Source organism: Saccopteryx leptura, chromosome X (genome assembly GCF_036850995.1).
Source record: "Saccopteryx leptura isolate mSacLep1 chromosome X, mSacLep1_pri_phased_curated, whole genome shotgun sequence".
In the NCBI taxonomy this organism is placed as follows: Eukaryota; Metazoa; Chordata; class Mammalia; order Chiroptera; family Emballonuridae; genus Saccopteryx; species Saccopteryx leptura.
Genome location: NC_089516.1, coordinates 55,772,814 through 55,793,759, shown reverse-complemented (window position 1 = coordinate 55,793,759; position 20,946 = coordinate 55,772,814).

Genomic DNA, 20,946 nt, shown 5'->3' with positions numbered 1-20,946 from the left:
TGGGCCTTTTAAAGTGTCTCCCAGAGCTCTGGCTGTCCTGCCTGTCTGCCCACCCAGAGCCTTTCTCCTTCTGAGTGTCTGTGGCTGCAAAGCTCTTCTAGGAACAAAGGGTACAAGCTTGGCACTCTGACCACCTTGACCGCAAGCAGCAGTTAGAGGATTCCACAAGCATGGGCTCAGACTAAATGCAAAAATCTGGCTGCCCCAGGGCCTCCTAGGACTTGGACACAATCTGCAAGCAGAGTGGCAGCACAGGGAAGGTGTTAAGCACTGGAACTATGGTGCCAGAGTCCCTGGGTTCAAAACATGACTCCATTACTTGTTTGCTGTATAGCCTTAGGCAGGTCAGTAAACCACTTAACCTTTCTGTGCTTCAGTTTCCATATCTGCTAAATGAAGATAATAATAGTATCTATACCTAATAAAGATGCTGTTATGGTTTAAGAATCAATACACTCTTTCAAGATTAAACCTAGATTTACCATATATAACCAAGAGAAATTTAAACAAAGGTCCACACAAAAACTTGTACAAAGGTATTTATAGCAGCACTATTTATAAAGCCAAAAAGTGGAAAACAACCCAAATGATCTTTGACAGATGAATGGCTAAACAAATGTGGTCTCTCCATGCAATGCAATATTATTCAGCCATGAAAAACAATTCAATTCTGATCCATGTTAAAACTTGGATGGACCTTGAAAACATCCAAGGACCTTGAAAACATTTCATTTTTAAATGAAAAAAAAAAAAAAAAACAAACACAAAGGTTCACATAGTAAATTATTTAATTTATTTAATGTCCAGATCAGTCAAATCCATAGAGACAGAAAGTAAATTAGTGGTTTCTATGGGCTGTGGACCATGAAGGGATAGAAGAGTGACAAGAAAAGGGCATAGGGATTTTTTTTGAGGTGATGAGAATGTTCTAAAATTGACTGTGGTGATGGTTGCCCATATCTATGAATATGTTAAGCACTATTGAACTGCGCACTTTAAATGGCTAAAATGTATGTCATGTCAATGCTATCTCATCAAAACAGGTTTGTAAAAAAACAAAAGTGTTATGTTACTTAGAACAAACTGTTCATCAAAACGATAAAATAAAATAAACCCTCTTTTTTATTGAAATACACTTTAAAAAGAAGAATGCACTCATCTGAAAAATCTGACGAACAATATGAGCTGAGGATCGGAATAGAGACAGAGGCTGGATCAAAGGATCCAGAAGGAAAGCGGAAGGGGGAAAGGGGTGACAGGGTGATAGGATGAGATGAGAGCAGAAAAGCAAATCCTGGAGGGAACGGGGGAGAGCGGGCATTATGGGGAAGGGGACAGGGGGGGATGTACTGGGGAATATGGGGGAGGGGAGAATGTATTAGGGGAGACAATAGAATCTATGTAAACACAATAAATTAATTTTTTAAAGATTCTTAAATATGTCTGTATCTCTGACCCTGTCGGCACTGTTCCAGGAATTTCCTTAGGAACTAATCAGAGATCAGGGTAAAGATTAATAAACACAGATGGCCACAGTACTACCATTCAGAGTATAAAAAAATCAGAATCTAAATATCCACAATATGGATTTCTAAAGAAAAACAAAGAAGAATGAATATATGTGAATCCTAGAGAACAGTGGTCAATACTTGGCTGCTCTCCTTTCCTAATTCTCATCCTCCTGAGGGGATTTGAATGCAGAGCCCCATTGGGCAGCGTTCTGCATCTGTAAGGCATATACTAGCTGGGCTGTGAAGAACAAAACATCAGACCATAAGATTGGGCCTTTGCCAGGTGGGGGGGGGCTCCTGATGGAACAGATGCCTAAAAGAGAAGAGATTATGGTATTGTGGTGTGGGTCCAGGGAGATTCAACTGAGCATCTAGTTTGGAAATCTTTCTATATATTTGCAGAGATCAAAAACAAGTTTACTGTGCACAGAAAACCACATCACTTCCTCCTTAAGTCTTTCAGGAACCCAGGATCATGAACCAGGTCAGACCTGAGCCTGGAGACAGAAGTCCCTGAAAGAAACTGCTGCCCACCTCCTCTGTCCCATCATTCTCAGGTGACCATTTCCACATGGTGAAATCAGCTTGGCCCTTTGCAGTGTAAGCTTGTCTCTTGGATGAGAAGTAAATTAAGAATTGAAATATTCTTCCTACATCATGCAGCTGCTAATATTAAGCTTGATTCTTTAAGCAACAGGCCCATCCACTCTGTAGTCACCAAGTTTTAAGCAGGGCTAGAAATAATTCTCTTGCTCTTTACTTGACAACTTCCACACCCTCATCTCCTTCCCAACTTTAGTGCTCGTGGAAACTTTTCAACAATCTGTACCCACCTTGCCTGGGAACAAAAGTCAGCTCCTACCCTCATACATGCTCTTTTCAAATCTAAACTCACTGATTTAATCAATTGCTTCTTTTTATTCTCCAATGAGATAATTTGTAATTATAAGGACAAAAATGTCCATTTTTGGCAATGTCACACTAGAAGTTTATTAATGTGTTCTTCCCATTCACATTTCCTTGTGGGTGATATTCCACCCACAGGAAGAGTACAACAAGAAACGGACTCATATAGAGAGAACAGACTGACATCTGTTAGAGGAAGGGGGGGTCAGGGAATTGAGTGACAAAGGTGAAGGGATTAAGCAAAAAAAAACTTTAAAACCTCACAGACAACAGTATGATGATTACCAGAGGGAAAGAAGGGTGAGAGGAGGGAGAACTGGGTAAAGGGGGAGATTAAACGATGATGGCAGGAGACTTGACTTATGGTGGTGAACACACAATACAATATACAGATGATGTATTATAGAATTGTACACCTGAAATCTAAATAATTTTCTTAAATAATGTCACCCCAGTAAATTAAATAAAAATGAATAAAATAAAATGAAATGAAAAGAAAGATTAAGTCAATTTTTCATACCCTAAGTAAGAATTTTGTATCCAAGACCAGATAATTGTCTTGAAAGCCAGGCTTTATTTACAGAGAAAGGATTTTTCTAAATTTGATTATCTCTTGTGATGAGATGATCACTCTTATGTGTCACCTTGGTTAGCTTGTAGTCCCCAGTTATTTAGACAATTCTGATTTAGGTATTGCTATGAAGGTATTTTGTAGCTGTGGTTAATGTCTCCAGTTGACTTTAAGAAGATTATCTTCTATACCTGGATGGGCTTCATTCAGTTAGTTCATAGGTTTTAAGAGCAAAGGGTAAGGTTACACTGAGGAAGAGGAAATTTTCCCTCAAGACTTCATTATCGGCTCCTGCTAAGTTTCTAGCCTGCTGGCTTGTCCTGCAAATTTTGACCTTGTATAACCAGCCCCCACAATCACACAAACCAATTCTTTATAATAAATACACACACACACATCCTACTGGTTCTGCTTCTCTGATAGCACACTGACTAATACAGTTTCCATTATTATCATATCAAGAACCAAGCCTATTTTTCTTATATGCTAGGGGCAAAAGAAACTCAAGATATAATGAAAATAAAGGTGAAAAATGCTCCCCTTCCCCTCTCCTTCACTTCACTTCTGGTCAAAGGGATAGTAGGAAAAGGAAAGAAAAGGGAGAAGGAGACACATGAGTCTAGAGGCCTGTAAAGGCTGTCTGCAGAATAGGGGCACATCAGAAAGTGGTTCAGAGAAAGTAAAAAGCTAAGAATCCCACCCCACTCTCTGTTGTCTAAGAGCCTGGGAGAAAGAAGCCCAGGGTGATGGAAGTGTGAAATCCCAGAGATAGCAAGGGTGTGGGAGAGAGGATAACAGATCTGGGATACCATCTTTGAAAGTGGTGAGGGGAAGAGGGGCATTCATCTCCAGGGGTGACTGGAGAGAAGTATAACCTGAGGATATCAAGGCACCATCAATTAGCAAAGGAAAGCTTGTTTTCTCCTTTGGAGTAGAGGCTCATGAATTAAAATAGAGCTGTTATGTCACCTGATGAAATTACCTTTATCTTTGTACATGTACAGTTTTTGAAGAGTTGCATTGGTGTAAAGTTGTAATCCCACTTAGGCACTTGTCTTATCCCAAACTCTGAGCTCAGAGTCTTAAGGACATATGTTTTTCTTCCCTTCTCATTAACACTCAGAAGCTAGTACTATGATGTCCTTTTTATGCAAGAAGAAGTTGGCACACAGAGATGTAGAGTGACTTGAGCAAGTTCATAAAAGTGGAGTTGGGAAGACCTCTCAAGTGCAACCCATCCCTCCACTGTTAGGCACTAGAAACTGCAGCTGTGAATAATTTCAAAACAAAAACACCATTTACATGCACTGCTCCTCACAAGCACAGGCACATAAGGCTGCCACCTAGCCACTCCTGCTCAGAATGTTAACCTTTGGGTGTATTCTAAAGGCAGAAAAGTTACATTTACTAATAAAGAAGCTGCAGAATAAAAATGCAATTGTTCTGATAGGGCCAGGGAAATCACTTTCCCTCTCCACAATCCACTGGTATGACCCATGGTGAATGAGTGATCCCCAAGGGAGTGTAAACTCTGTGCCAGGATGTGCTCAGTACCTGGATGGGAGTGAACAGAGACCCTGTCATTACCTGTCAAAGTTGACATAGTAATGCCAACCTGCTATGGGGAAAGTCTCTGCCTTGCCCCAACCTAAGATGAATGAGTGGCATCACAGGCCAGGAATTTTGAAGATCAGTGGATATCTCACCACAGCCTACCAGGCCTGTTGTTGTGATAGCATTATTGGAATCATCCAGATGGGGCCAACAGCTCAGCTGAAGAAGATCTCTGAAGAAGATCATTGCCTTAAATCAGCTCAGGCTGCTATTACAATATACTACAGACTGTATGGCTTAAACAACAGAAATTTATTCCTCACATTTCTACAGGTTGAAAATTCAAGATCAGGGTGTTGGCAGGTTCAGTTCCTAGTGACAGTCTCTTTCCTTGCTTGTAGATGGTGGCCATATTGCTGTATCTTTACATGGAAGAGAGAGAGAGAGAGAGAGCTCTGGTGTCTCTCCCTCTCCTTACAAGGGCACCAGCTTATCTAATTAGGCCCCACCTTTATAATATCATTTTACCTTCATCATTTCTTCAGAGGCCCTATCTCCATATACAATCACATTGGAGGTTAGGTCTTCAACATATGACTTGGAGAGAACACATTCAGTCCATAACTGAACATCTGCTTATTATTGTAATAGTCTCAAGTTGTCAGTGATCCAAGTAGAACACAAAGCACATAAGCTTTGCCACATCCCAGGAGACTAACTTACTTCATTCTTTTAAATGCCCTTGCTCAAGAGTGTCCTGGCCATACAGAAATAAAACCCATGTGAGTGGCCAGAGTTGATGGTTTTTAAACTTCTGTTCTAACTCTAACAAGCAAATCTGACAGTGCCCAGCATGCACCCACACAATCATACTGCAATGTGGAGGACATGTTTATAAATGTCAGCAGAAGAGAATTCTGTCATCATCAAAATATCCTACAAATTCAAAGGCAGGAAGACAGGCAGCACTAGAATGTCAAAAAGACTGCAGGTAATCTCCCAAACTGCTTCCTAGTAAAGTAGATCTTCAATTCGCCCATGAAGTCAATTGGACCTCTCTGTGATCTTTTTGGGTTCTATGAATGCCTTAAAGACATGGTGGCCATTGTCTCCAATCTACCAAAGGGACGCATGTTCTCCTGGGATGAAACTATAACAAGGATAAAGGCCTTAGACTCTTGATATGGTGTTTCTGATTTGAGTTCATTGTCACAATTTTTTAATGGAAGATTATACCAAAAAAATCTGAGATTTTTTGTCTTTGGCTTAAATATTTTTTGTTTCTAAAGTTCATTATAACACCAATTATAATGCTTGCCATGTTTTGTTTGTGAACACCCCGAACCAGGCTAAGCATTTTTAATGGATGCTTCATGGAATGGAACTAGAAAACCTTGCCTCTGATAGTCTCTTCAAGATCTTCAGAGCTGTTTGTTTTTGATCATCAAAGAGCTCCAGGCCTAGTCCCTCTTAATTCTGGGAAAATGAGGAAAGGATGCCACAGAGCCTGACAAAGGCTCCCTCTCTTCAATTCTTGATGCACAGAGCTGAGCTGGACTGGGCTGGCCTCCAGGCCCCAAGAGAGGAACTTGTAGGTGCCAAGGGCAAGCTGCTCAAGGTTTGGAGAGAAGAGAGAGAAAGATCCTGGGAAACTGGCAGGGGCAGCCCAGGGAGCATTTCATAGTCTCTCAAACCCAGGCTGGAATAACCATAAATGAGTGTGCAGCAAACTATGAGGTTTCCAAAGTCACATTTTCCCAAACAATATCTTAATGGCAAAGTATTTGGCAAATATATATATATTTCTCTCTGGTGAACAGAGACCACATGGCACAGGAGAAAAACTACAGGCTCTGGGTTTTATTACACCTTGGTCACTTTCTTCCTGTGTGATCTTGGATGACTTAAGTAACTCAGTCAGAGTTTCCCTGCTAGGAAGAATCAATCCAAGAAGCAAACCTTCAAAGCCAGTGTTCTTAACTATGATACCACATTGAAAAGAAGTAATGCCTGAAATGGTGTCATTGCAACTTATTAATTTTAATAATAATAATATTAATAATAATAATATACACCATGTGAGCACTCAGCAGTGTCTAGGATCCTACTACATTCCCCATGCATGGGTGTTTTTGCCACTTCCCTTAAAGAACACTTTTACATTTTCACCTCCTTCCTACCCCAAAGTAGAAATAATCAGACAAGAACTGTCTCATTTTCTGGCCACCAAACCTACCTAGGACTCACATCTGTACCCATTCACCTGCTTGCTTTGATGTAACCACAGAAAACATGTCACTGCACATCTCTGCATGCATCCTGAACCCCAGAAACCTTGACTTCTCAAGGGCTTTGCTCCTACAGTTATCCTCTTTCACTACTAAATCATGAATTTTTCCTTCTTTGGATCATTCTCATTATATCTTCTCATAAGTCCTTTGAGAATTATCCTATCAAAACTAATTTTATTTTTCACAGTGGCAGGACCTAGGGATTAGAGAGCTCACCAGGCACAACTCTCCTGAAGTCTTGGATAATATGGCTGGAAAGAGGACTGTTTTCTCAGCATCTTAGTACTTGGCTGGATTCTGCTTTCCTAGGGAGGCTGTTTCTTGATATAGAATTGATTATTCTAATCAAGATAGTTCAATGTTCAAACTGTTAAATATAAGTAAGTTAGAAGAGTGTAAAAGTATGGCTAAAATGAATTAAATCGGAGCAAGTTTTCCTCAGATGAGTCTAAAATAAATACGCAGAAATAGCAGTGATAGAGAAATCTCAGGCTCTGACTGACACAGACCATGGCAAACAATGAAGCACATTTCCAGGGAAGGGCTCTCTGCATGGTCCTCAAAGCATTTGCTCCTCAGGATGCAATCTGGAGGCTTCTAACAAACCCAGAAATCTGGGACAGAATGAAATCTCACCCAGTGTAGAGAATGCCAGAAATGAGTGTGACAGTGAAATGCAATAAAGATACTCATGGAAATTTTTAAAAATTTTATTTAGAAAATTATATTTAATGGAGTGATATGAATCAATAAGAGTAAATAAGTTTCAGGTAAACATTTCTATAGCACTTGAATTATTGATTATGTTGTGTACCCATCAGCTAAAGTCAAATCACACTCCATAACTGCATACTTGTCCTTCTTTACTCCCATCCCCCAAAACTCCCCCACAATACCCTCCCGCTCGTAACCACTTCACTTTTATCTATGTCTATGAGACTCACTTTTATAGCCCACTTATGTGTGAAATCATATAGTTCTCAGCATTTCCTGATTTACTTATTTCACATAGTATAATATTCTCAAGGTCCATCCATGTTGTCATGTATGGCAAATGTCATCATTTCTTATGGCTGAGTAGTATTCCATTGTATCTAGGTACCATATCTTCTTTATCCAATCCTCTATTGAAGGACACTTTGGTTGTTTCCATGTCTTGCCACTGTGAATAATGCTGTGGTGAACATAGGATGCATGTGTCTTTATGTACCAATGCTTTTGAGGTTTGGGGATAGAAAACCAGTAGAGGGATTGCTGGGTCATATGGTAGTTCTATTCTTAATTTTTTGAAGAACCACCATACTTTCTTTCATAATGCTTGTACTATTTACATTCCCACCAGCAGTGAAAGAGGGTTCCTTTTTACCCACAACCTCTCCAACACTTCTTATTACTTATCTTGCTATCTTGCTGATAATAGCCAATCTAAGAGGTGTGAGGTGATATTTCATTATAGTATTCATTTGCATTTCTCAAAAAGCTAACAAAGTAGAGCATCTTTTCATATATATGTTGGCCATTTGAATGTCTTCTTGAGAGAAGTATCTGTTCAGGTCTTCTTCCCATTTTTAATTGGATTGTTTGTTGCTGAGCTTTGAGAGTTCTTTATATATTTAGGACATTAACCCCCTATCAAAGCTATTGTTTGAAAATACCATCTCCCACTTGGTTGGCTGCCTTTTTGTTTTGTTGTCAGTTTCTTTTGCTGTGCAGAAGCTTTTCAGTTTAATATAGTCCTAATTCATTTATTTTTGCCTTTATTTCCGTTGTCAATGGGGTCAAATTAATAAAATATTCTCTGCGGCCAAAGTCTAAGAGTTTAGTACCTATGTTTTCTTTTATGTAATTTATTGTTTCAGATTTTATATTTAGGTCTTTGATCCATTTTGAATATATTTTTGTACAATCAAACAAAGTGTAATAAGGTTTTGTTATTTTACATGTGGGCTTCCAATTATTCCAGCACCATTTATTGACAAGGCTTTCTTTTCTTCATTTTGTGTTTTTGGATCCTCTGTCAACATATTTCTGGAAGTTTTAGCTAGAGCAATCAGGCAACAGAAATAAATAAAAGGCATCCATATTGGGACAGAGGAAATAAAGGTATCATTTTTTGCAGATGACATGATCCTGTATGTAGAAAACCACAAAGACCTAAATGGAAAATTATTAGTAACAATAAACCAATACAGTAAAATCACAGGCTATAAAATCAATATACAAAAGTCTATTGCTTTCCTTTATGCTAACAATAAAACTTCAGAAAATGAACTCAGAGAAATGATTCCCTTTACAATCGCTACCAAAATAAATAAATAAATAAATTGCTTAAAAATAAACTTAACAAAGGATGTAAAGACCTATATACTGAAAATTACAAAGCACTATTCAAAGAAATTGAAAAAAAAAACGCAATGAAATGGGAAAACATTTCATGTTCACAAATTGGAAAAATGAACACAGATAATTATAGTGGTCATATTACCCAAAGCAATATAGAAATTTAACAAAATTGCTGTCAAAATTTTAACATTTTTTTCAAAGAAATAGAATAAAAAATAATCAGGTTTGTATGGATTCATAAAAACCACTGAATACCCAATGAAATCTTGAGTAAAAATATGAAGTTGGATGTATCACACTGCCTGATTTCTGATTATACTACAGAGCCATGCTGATCAAAACAGCATGGTATTGGCAGAAAAATAGACATAGAGACGAACGAATAAGAATCAGAAGCCCAGATATAAAATGACATATATACAGACAAATAATGTTTTACAAAATGAGCCAAAAAACATGCAATCAAGAAAGGAAAGTCTCTTCAATAAATGGTAAAGGGAAAATTGGAATGAATAAAATGACTACTGTTTGTCCCTCTACACAAAAATTAATTCAAAATTATTCAAAGATCCAAATATATGATCTGATACAATAAATGACCTAATAGAAAACATAAGTCCTAAATTCATAAAACTTGGCCTTACAGAACAGTTTATAAATTTGACCCCCAGACAAGGGAAGTAGAGGTAAAAATAAGTAAATGGGACTATAGTAAAGTAAAAAACTTCTGCACAGCAAGAGAAACCTACAACAAAACAAAAAGGCAGCCAACCAAATGGGAGATTATATTTGAAAACAACAACTACAATAAGGGGTTAATACCCAAAATATATAAAGAACTCATAAAGCTCAGCAACAAACAAGCAAACAATCCAATTAAAAATGGAGAGAGGACCTGAACAGACATTTCTCCCAAGAAGAGATACAAATGGCCAATAGATATATGAAAAGATGCTCATCTTCACTAGCTATTTGAGGATTGCAAATCAAAGCTAAGATCTACCACCTCACTTCTGATACATTGTTTTCTTTTTATATTTTTATTTTCTGTCACCTTATATTTGTCCCTCCTTACACCCATTCCCCCACTCCCTCACACCTTCCCATTCACTCAAGTTCCCTTCCCTTCCTCTTCCCCCATGTTCCTCTAGCCCTGGTAACCACTTCACTTTTATCTATGTTCATAAGTTTCAGTTTTATATCGCTTCTATGTGTAAAATCATATACTTCTTAGCTTTTTCTGATTTACTTATGTCATGCATAATACCACTGTCAAGGTCCATCCATGTTGTTGTACATGTCACTATATCATTGTTTATTAAGGCTGAGTAGTATCCCATTGTATATATGTACAACATCTTCTTTATCCAACCCTCTATCAAGGGACACTTTGGTTGTTTCCAAGTCTTGGCCACCGTGAACAATGCTGTGATGAACAGGGGAGTGCATGTGTCTTTACATACCAATGTTTTTGAGTTTTGGTGGTACATACACATTAGAGGGATTGCTGGGTCATATGGTAGTTCTATTCCTAGTTTTTTGAGAAACCATCATACTTTCTTCCAAAATGGTTATACTAGTTTGCATTCCCACCAACAATGAATGAGGGTTCCTTTTTCTCCACAGCTTCTCTAACATTTGTTATTATCAGTTTTGTTGATAGTAGCCAATCTAACAGGTGTGAGGTGATAGCTCATTGGAGTTTTGATTTACATTTCTCAAATAGCTAGTGAAGATGAGCATCTTTTCATATATCTCTCAGCCATTTGTATGTCCTCTTGGGAGAAATGTCTGTTCAGGTCCTCTCCCCATTTTTTAATTGGACTGCTTGCTTGTTTGCTGCTGAGCTTTATGAGTTCTTTATATACATATTTTGGATATTAAACCCTTACCAGAGCTGTTGTTTGCAAACATCCTTTCCCATTTGGTTGGCCACCTATTTGTTTTGTTGTCAGTTTCTTTTGCTGTGCAGGAACTTTTAAGTTTGATAAAGTCCCATTCATTTTTTGTTGCTTTTACTTCCCTTGCCTTTGGGGTTAAACTTATGAATTGTTCTCTATGGCTAAGGTCCATGAGCTTAGTGGCTATGTTTCCTTCTATGTAATTTATAGTTTCAGATCTGATATTTATGTCTTTGGCCCATTTTGAATTAATTTTTGTGCAGGGGGACAAACTGTAGTCTCGTTTCCTTCTTTTGTAAATGGTTTTCCAATTTTCCCATCATCATTTATTGAGGAGGCTTTCTTTTCTCCATTGTGTGTTTTTGACTTCTTGGTCAAAGACAATTTGTCCATATATATGTGGTTTTATTTCTGGACTTTCTATTTTGTTCCATTTGTCTACATGTCTGTTTTTCTGCCAATACCATGCTGGTTTGATTATTGTGGCTCTTTAGTATCACTTAAAGTCAAGTAGTGTGATACCTCTGGCTTCAGTCTTTTCCTTTGGGATTTCCTTGGATATTCAAGATTTTTTTTTATAAATAAATTTTTATTTTAATGGGGTGACATCAATAAATCAGGGTACATATATTCAAAGAAAATATGTCCAGGTTATCTTGTCATTCAATTAAGTTGCATACCCATCACCCAAAGAGAGATTGTCCTCCATCACCTTCTATCTAGTTCTGTTTGTACCCCTCCCCCTCCCCCTCCTTCCCTCCCCCTGCCCCCCGCAACCACCACATTCTTGTCCATGTCTCTTAGTCTCATTTTTATGTCCCATCAATGTATGGAATCCTGCAGTTCTTGTTTTTTTCTGATTTACTTATTTCATTCCGTATAATGCTATCAAGATCTCACCATTTTGTTGTAAGTGATCCAATGTCATTATTTCTTATGGCTGAATAGTATACCATGGTATATATGTGCCACATCTTCTTTATCCAGTCCTCTATTTTTTTTTACAGTGATTAAAGCCTTTAAGCAAACTCTTGGCCAATACAGCAAGAATCCATAAAAGAGTAGTGTCTTTAACATGTTCACCAAGTCCAAGTTGGCCCCAACACCATGCCAAATCCCTGAAAAATGCAACCCAACCCCAGTTCAGTCTGTTAGAAGCTGTCACAAGAAGCAGGAGTCCAGGAAACGTCCACATCCAGGAAAAATCCGCATGGCAACTGGAATTGTCACAATTCTATACTTTGCAGCTCACATCCAAGTTCCAATGACTGCTGCTTCTAGCTGGTAATGATTCAGGTAGACTGGAAAAGCCATCTGTAGCATGTGTGGATATGGAGCTTCTGTTCTCCTCTGCCTGAAGAGAGGAGAACAGGTTGCTTTTCCCTTGAGCTCTGCGACTGTGGCGTGGTAAAGAGAATCTTGGGATACACTAAGCTGGGTGGCAAAGGTAGAGTCATAATAGAAGTTGGCAAAAGGGGGAAAGAGAGCTCTAAATTAGGAGTAGGTCCCAGCCTGAAATATGAGTGGGGCATTGAGGTAGGAGGAAAAAAGGAAACAGTATATATTAAACAAAGCAGCAGAAAATAGGACTATCAACACCCACAATAGAGCTCTTCGAGGGAAGAATAAAAAACCTGACTATTCAGGCAAGACATAGTTAAGTGGCTCTTGTGCAAATGAGATCAGTTTACCTGCTTCTTGGAAGAAATACCCTAGGCTTGTCCACAGTGTCGTAGATGAGGCTGATGGCCCTGGGCACCTTCAGCCTTCAGTGGCAAACCCTAGCATTCCTCTCTTTCAGTTCTTTAAATGTTTGGGTCCACTCTCTTCTGGCTTGTAGAGTTTCTGCTGAGAAGTCTGATGATAATCAAATGGACCTTCCTTTATATATTATGTTTTTCTTTTTCCTTGCTCCCTTGAGGGTTCTTCCTTTGTCATTGATTTTTGACAATTTTATTATGATGTGCCTTGGAGTAGGTCTGTTTGGGTTTTGGTAACTCAGCCTTCTGTTTGCTTCTTAAATTTGAGGCTCTAACTCTTTCCATAGGCTTGGGAAATTCTCACCAATTATTTGTTTGAATAGGCCTTGCATTCCCTTCTTCTTCTATTTTCCTTCTGATATACTGGTTATTCTTATATTGTTCTTTTTGATGTTGTCAGACAATTCTTGTAGAGCTCTCTCAGTTTTTTAATTTGTGAGTTTCTCTCCTCTTCTATCTGTACCATCTCTAGCTGCCTGTCATTGATTACAATGATTATTTTCTCTAACTGACTTTTTCTGTTAACTAAACTTGCTAGCTACCTCAGTCTTCTATTCATGTATTGAGTTCTTAATATCTGTTTTTAAAGATTCAATCTTTTTGGCAAGGTGTATGTTTTATTCATATTAATTTGTTTACTGAGCTCATTAAGGTATTGGTGTCTTCTTAGATCTCCTTGAGTATTTTCAGAACTTCAATTTTGAATTATTTATTATTTAACTCCTAGGTTTCTATAGGATTGAGATTTTTTTCTGGAGATTTTTAATTTTTTTTTCTGAAATACATCTCAGTCTTGTGTAGTCACTGTATTCAATTTTTTCTTCCTTGATAGCATTTGAGAGTGGTATTGTTAAAAACCATAACAAAAAAAAAAACAAAAAACAAAAATAATTTTAAAAAGTTTTAAGTACAACAAAGAATATAAAAATTTTAAAAATTATGACAAAGAAGGAGAACCACAGGAGAAAAGATTAATAGCAAAGAAAAAAATTGAAACTAAATACCCAGAAAAAAATAAGAATTAAAATGTAAAAATTTTAAAAATAAAATTTAAAAATGAAAAATGGAAACAAGAATAAGAAGGGGAAGAAAAGAAAAAAGTGTGGAAAAAAGGAAAAATAAATTTTGGTTTTGAGAGGTTTTTTCCCAGTAAATGTCGCTGTGTTACAACTTTTAGCTTTGTGAAGTTTCAGGGCTGCCCACTAAGATGTTGCTGTCACAATGATATAGACAGGGCTACAGTTGCGTTTTTGGGTGGAGAATGTGGTGAAGGTTTTATGGCTCTAATAACGACAATTTCAGGTATACAGGCCCTCCTTCCCACATCTCAATAGATTTGGGGTTCAGACATGGGACACCTCTGTGGCTCAGGAGAGCTAGCTGTGGAGTTCATCTCCACCATTCTTTGTACTGCAAGACGAGGGACGTGGGATCAGGGAGGCTGGGGGCCACACATTAGCTTTCAATGTCTCTGCAGAGTGCTGGCTGCAGACAGACCATGGGAACACTGGCCATGTACTGGCACTCTGGTCGCTTTGGTTTATCTACCCTTTGCCCCTCTGTCTCACTTCTCCTGGCAGAAGAATATCCAGTCTCTCTGAGATTCTTCTCTTCATACTCCTCAGACTAAATCCAGAGAGCCCAAACTTTCCTCCTCCCCATAGTCCAGCAGAGAAAACACAAACAAACATAAACCCAGTCACTCCAGGTTTGTCTCCTTTCCTCTCCAAAGCCCACCATTTTATCTTCCATTCCCCTTCACAACCCATCCCACCTATGCCTATTTGGTTTGTGGACTTTTCAGGTGCTCCTGCAAGCCCAGCTGGGATTTTTTACTGCATTATAGTTGTTCAATTTGTTGAAATTTCAAGGGAAGAGATCAGGAGTATCTCTCACATTGCCATTTCTCTGATGTCACTCAGATTGATTGTTTTCAACAAGACAGGTAATAACAAGTGTTGGAAATGGTGTGGAAAAAAAGAACCCTCATTCATTGCTGATAGGAATTTAAACTGTAATGCCATTATAAAAGACAATATGGTAGTTCTTCAAAAAATTAAGACTGTAACTGCCATATGACTCAGCAAACCCTCTACTGGGTATCTACACCAAGAACTCGAAAACGTTGGTATGCAAAGGCACATGCACCCCCATTTTCAAGGCAGCATTATTCACAGTGGCTAGGACATTGAAACAACCAATGTGTCCCTTAAGAGAGTATTGAATAAAGCCTTCTCCCCAAAGCCTCAGGCATCCTTCCCATATGGAGATTCTAGAGTCATCATGGACAGTCTAAATGTTGGGATCATGAAGAGGCTTGAACAGTAAAGGTTTACCCATGTGGAGGGGCAAGGGAAGGTGTAATGTCAGTGGTTCAGGACAGGCAGGTTCACAATGGATTCAGGCAGATGGTAGAGAAACTATGGAGATAGAAAGCAGTGGGCCATTCTCATTTATGAGATTTCTTGCAATGGTGGGTAAACAAAAAGGAGGGGGAAAAACTCTTCTCACAGAAGCAGGTGAACAAACAGGAAAATAGCTCCTTTCCAGTGGAGGGCAAGTGATCTATGCCTCACAGTGCTAGGCCAGCAATTTGTAAAAACCCACCCTGAGGGAAAGTACCCATAGCCTTATGTAGGCTACGCACATGGTTCTGCCATGTGCTCATGCACTGATCATGCAAAGTGCAATTGAGCAAGCCTAACACAGCTGTTTTCCAAACAGAATTTACTTCTTTAAGGACAGGAGCACAGAATTGGCACTCAGTGTCCAAGATAGAACCTTCCTGGATTGTTAGGCTCCTGTTTATTCTTCTCCCCAAAGCCCCAGAGGTCCCTGGTATACCACTAAAGCTGGTTGGAAAATGGTGGAAATTGTGGAGGTAAATTACTCAGTCCAGTGCCTGGCATAGATACAACCCAGGCTCAGGAATGATCCTGGCCCAGACAACAGATGAAGCCAGGACAAGGCTCTCAAAGCAGTGCTGCCCAGAGCAGCAGGCACTTCCAGTCAGATACATGGCCCAAGGAAGGGTCTGAGCAGGGCCTGCTTTCTTTCCTAGTCTCTTGGCATCATGTCAGTCTCTAAAGAAGGCATCACCATCCCCAGGTATTATAATCACCTTCTCAAGGTCAGAGCAATCTTATCAACAAGGAGTCAAGCTATGAAGGGAAGTGAGATGGGAATTCAAATCCACCTGATGCCAAAGCCACCTCTTTTTTCACCAACATTCCCTTGCTTCTCAGGTTTTGCCAGTTTGGGTCTCTTTAATAGCAAAAAGAAAGAGATGCAGACTCTCAGGATGGTCCGGGGAAGCCCCAAGCTTCTTTTTGACACCTTATATTATAGCTCAAAAATTCATAAGAAGCTCACATTCAAAGGCATACTACATCCACATTTGTTTAAATATAATAAAATGATCTTTCTGTTATCACTCAAAGTAACTATCCCCCCCCCCCTCAGTTTTGGAATAAAATTGACCCTCTAAGAACACAAGTCATAAGCTGTATGGATCCCAGCTGGAGAAGTCTGGCATTCTACCAGGCTACTATTCAGTACTAACAAGTGCTCACTCCTTACTCTTTTCCCAGGGAACAGGAGGTGGCTCCTTGCACACTTCTCCTAGGGCACAGGCCAAGAGGGTCTTGGCTCCCCCAATACTCCTGGCCTTACTCCGTTCCCCTCCCAGAGGTTGTACCAATTCCTCCAGCAGTCCCCATGCTGTCCCACACAATCCCTGTGTGTGTTCCTTGCCCTTGTGAGGGTTCAAGGCCTTTCATACCTCACCAGGTTGAGGGATCTGGGGGAAGAAGAGATAGCATGATTGGCTCACTGGAGGGTCATTCTCAGTAACTCCAAACACCCATGTGCATAGCAGGGAAGGTGAATGTTATGGACTGAATGTTTGTATCCCCCCTCCAAATTCATATGTTGAAGCCCTACCCTCCAATGCAATGGTGTTAGGAAGCAGAATCATTCGGGGTAATTAAGATTAGATGAGGTCATGAGGGTGGAGTGAATTAGTGCCCTTATAAGAATCATGAGACAGTTCATCTCTCATCTATGCTCTCTTCTGTATGAGGGTACAATACAGAAGTGGCTATCTATAAGCCAGAACCATATTCTCATGAGAACAGGACCATGCTGCTGGCATGCTGATGTCAGACTCCCAGAACTATGAGAAATAAGTTTCTTTTGTTGATAAGCCCCCTGGTCTGTGGCACTTTGTTATAGAAACCAGAAAGACTGAAACAGCAGCAAATCACAGAGTGCCCAGAAAGTTACTTTAGGCTGCAGGATACATATACATGGGAGTTTCATAAAGCAAATGTTCTCTTCCCCTTGACCAGAGTAACTGAGTCCAAGGGATTTCAGCTGCACAGTGTAGAGAGGCATCCTACAACTATTTGAGTTATCCCAAGGGGCTTACCCAGAGTGGCACCAAGGAAGCCCCCTAGGCTTAGGATTGTCCAGCACATGTGTCCATTCTGGGGTCAAATGGCTGAAATTACCAGAACTCTAGGAAAAGCCTGGCAGAAGGGAAGTGTCAGGAGGCTTGCATCATTTGCCTTCTTCCAGCAGAATCAGGACACATCTCAGACCCTCCCCAACAGAAAATGTGGGGGCTGGGGGGGACGAGGATAGGTCTCCATCCTCTGTTGAACAGGTTCCTGAGGAGATGTGAATAGATTTGTCTTGTGGCACTTGATGGGTGTGTGTGTGTGTGTGTGTGTGTGTGTGTGTGTGTGTGTGTGTGTGTGATTCTTCTCTAGTTCAGCTTTCCTGACACTGAGTGGTCACAACTACACCATGAGGGCAGAGATCTTGGTAGTCATCAGTGCCCAGCAGATATTTGTCACATGAATAAATGGATATGTGGATACATAGATGGGGAGGGAGTTGGGGCAATAAATGGCAGGTTGGGAGATAGTAGGAAGAGCTACAGAAAAAGTAGGCTTTCATTATGAAGGGGATCTGTTGTTTTTGCACTGCACTGTGTCCTGATCTTGACCTCAGCTAAGGTTCTCTCTCTCCAGACACAGCAACAGAGCTTAACTTCTCAAGCAGTACCTCTCTATCTGCACCCACAAACTTTAGTGCCCATGAGAACTGGGGTGATGATTTCTATATCACACCTCAGTTGAGAGGATATTCAGCACCTGGTGCAGCCCCTAGGACAGGGCTTGGTTCTGAGAATGCACTGTGGGAACAGGCATTGTTAACACAATTATTAATAACCAGACAGAGGGAACCAGTGTGTTTCAAATCCACAAGTTGAGATGAGGACAGGCAAATGGAGTAGGGGTGAAGTCAGTGGCCAGGAAAGGTAAGGAAGTGGGAGAATCAGTCAGACCTGGTGTAGGTCCAGCTGCTTAAATCAGCCATACCAGGCCAGCCTCTGGTCATCTGGGACTGCCTGTGGTTGTAGCTCAGGGCTTCCAGATAGTAGAGAGCACTGGAGACTTTGAGCTGCTCACACACAAGTACATCCTATTTGACTCTGTCCTCTACATACCAGAACTTGCCTGTACTAGTGGCCTTCACCACCTCCTCCAATCCATCCTAATCACATCCTACCCTCACACTAGTCAGGGTAGCATTCACCCAACCATTCATTCGCTCATTCTCTTTCATTCACCAAACAATGCAAAACAGCTCTTCTGGGACAGCCCCAAGGGCCACAGGACACACAAGACACCTCCCTGCACCCACATTTCCAGAGCTGACAGAAAAAAAAACAACGAAAAAGCCCCAACAACAACAAAATAACACCTCACCTCAATGACTACACTTGGCAGTAGTGTCGTGACAAAGGAAGCACAGGGGCTGGGGGAGCCCTGAGAAGAGACCAACTGGCCTTTGGTTGAGTGCTATAGATGGAAGTGAAGAGAGACAGAAAAAAATCTGAGTTTTGATTATACTGTGGGGCCTACCATATCTTTAGACTTCCTGTTATTAGTTAATAATTTTCCATGATGTTTAAAATTTTAAAAGTGGGAGTAAGGACACTGCAAGCTTAGACCATGGACAAAGGTCAGGAAGCCATGATTGGGGAAGGACTCCACAGTGCTGAACTGTTAGCAGTGAAACAGAGCTGAATGGCAACTTTAAGATACAGCAAAGAAAAAGCCAAGAGACCAGTACCCAGCCTGAGGGCAGGTCAGGGCAGACCTGGTGAACAGCTGCTCTGGCTTTGGTCACTGGGCCTGCTGTCCTGGGGCTCAGGTCATGTCTCTGCATGGCTTGCAGCTTCTCCCAGAAGTCCCATGTCTCCCTGCCCACTCCAGCCTCCAGCACCTGGCTTGTCAAAGCTCACTCCTTGCTCCTCCACTCCAAATGTGTAAACTCTGGTTGGAACTCTACTAAGCTCCTGTTTGAGGAAGTAGTAGAAGGGAGGATTTGGGAGACAGAGTCAGACAAGTAGTGGGAGATTAGGCTAGAGGCAATAAGATAAACCTGGTATCTACAAATATTCAGAAATACAGGCTAGAGAGCTTGCATTTGATCCCAAAGTCAATGAAGAGGCCTAGGAGAGTTTTTTTTTATTGTTTATAAGTGAATTATAGTATCTCTCTCCATCCAAATGCCTAACTTTAATATGATATCAATATGTTTTTCTCTGTCAAACTAATAGATTATTTTAGTAAATAATTCAATTAACATATATCTTTGGAAGCTTTTCTTTTGTACACATGTGAGCCTCTGGGAATTAAACAATGGCCTCAGGGCTAGGTTCAGAATTTGACAAAAAAATAATTCTCAGTGAAGGGTTTAGCAGAACTTTTATAGACCTCAACAAGCTCCTTAAAATTTTTTTTTGAAAACATGGACATTGAAACCAGAAGGTTTTCACTAATAGAGAGGACTGTTCATGGTGCGTTATCTGCTTACAAGCAAATTTATGATGAAAAAAAAAAAACAAAAAAACAAGCAAACCACAGTGGATATATTTCTGAAAAGAGTGACACCCTCTCAAGAAGAGCCTCGGGCAGGTCCTTCATAAGGTGTTCCCGAGGAAGACATTGTTGTCATAGGAGATGACAGTTTTCTGTGTATTACTGACCCAAGAGGCCTTCCAGTGACAAGAGTAGAGGTGAGAGACAGTGATATTGTTGCTCTTGACCTGTGCAGGTTGAGGCTAATGTGTGTGTTATGTTTTACTTTTTTTATTTTAATTTATTGTGTTTACATGGATTCAAATGTCCCACCAAATATAATTCCCTCACCCCCCACCCCCATGTCCCCCCTTATACCCATTTTCCCTCCTCCCTTCAACACCCTCCCCCTTTCCCTCTAAGATTTGCTGACCTGTTATCTATATCTCTGTGTTATGTATATATAATTTCACAAATCCCTTTACCTTCTCTGATCCCATCCCCTCATCCCCCTTCCCTCTGAACGTTGTTCCTCTGATCTCTGTGAGCCCACCTATGCCTCTATTCCATTACTCAGTTCACTTTGTTCATTAGATTCCACATATCAGTGAGATCATATGATATTTGTCTTTCTCTGCCTGGCTTATTTCACTTAGCATAATAGTCTCCAGGTCCATTCATGCTGTTGCAAAAGGTAAGATTTCCTTCTTTTTCATGGCTGCATAGTATTCCATTGTGTATATGTACCACTGCTTTTTAATCCACTAATCCACTGATGGATACTTGGGCTGTTTCCAGATATTGGCTATTGTAAAAAATGCTGCAATAAACATGGGGATCATTAACAAAACAACACACAATAAGTGCTGACAAGGGTGTGGAGAAAAAGGAACCCTCCTGCACTGCTGATGGGAATGCTGACTTGTGCGGCCACTGTGGAGAAGTGTATGGGTTTCCTCAAAAAATTAAAAATGGAACTACCTTTTGACCCAGTGATCCTACTTTTAGGAATATATCCTAAGAACACCAAATCACTGTGTTTTTTTTTATTTTTTATTTAAACAATTAATTTTATACGGGGTGACATTGGTCAACTAGAGTACATAGATATAGAGAAAACATCTCCACATCATTTGGACATTTGATTATGTTGTATACCCATCACTCAAAGTCAAATCATCCTCTGTCACCTTTTATTTGTTTCTCTTTATGCCCCTCCCCCTCCCCCCACCCT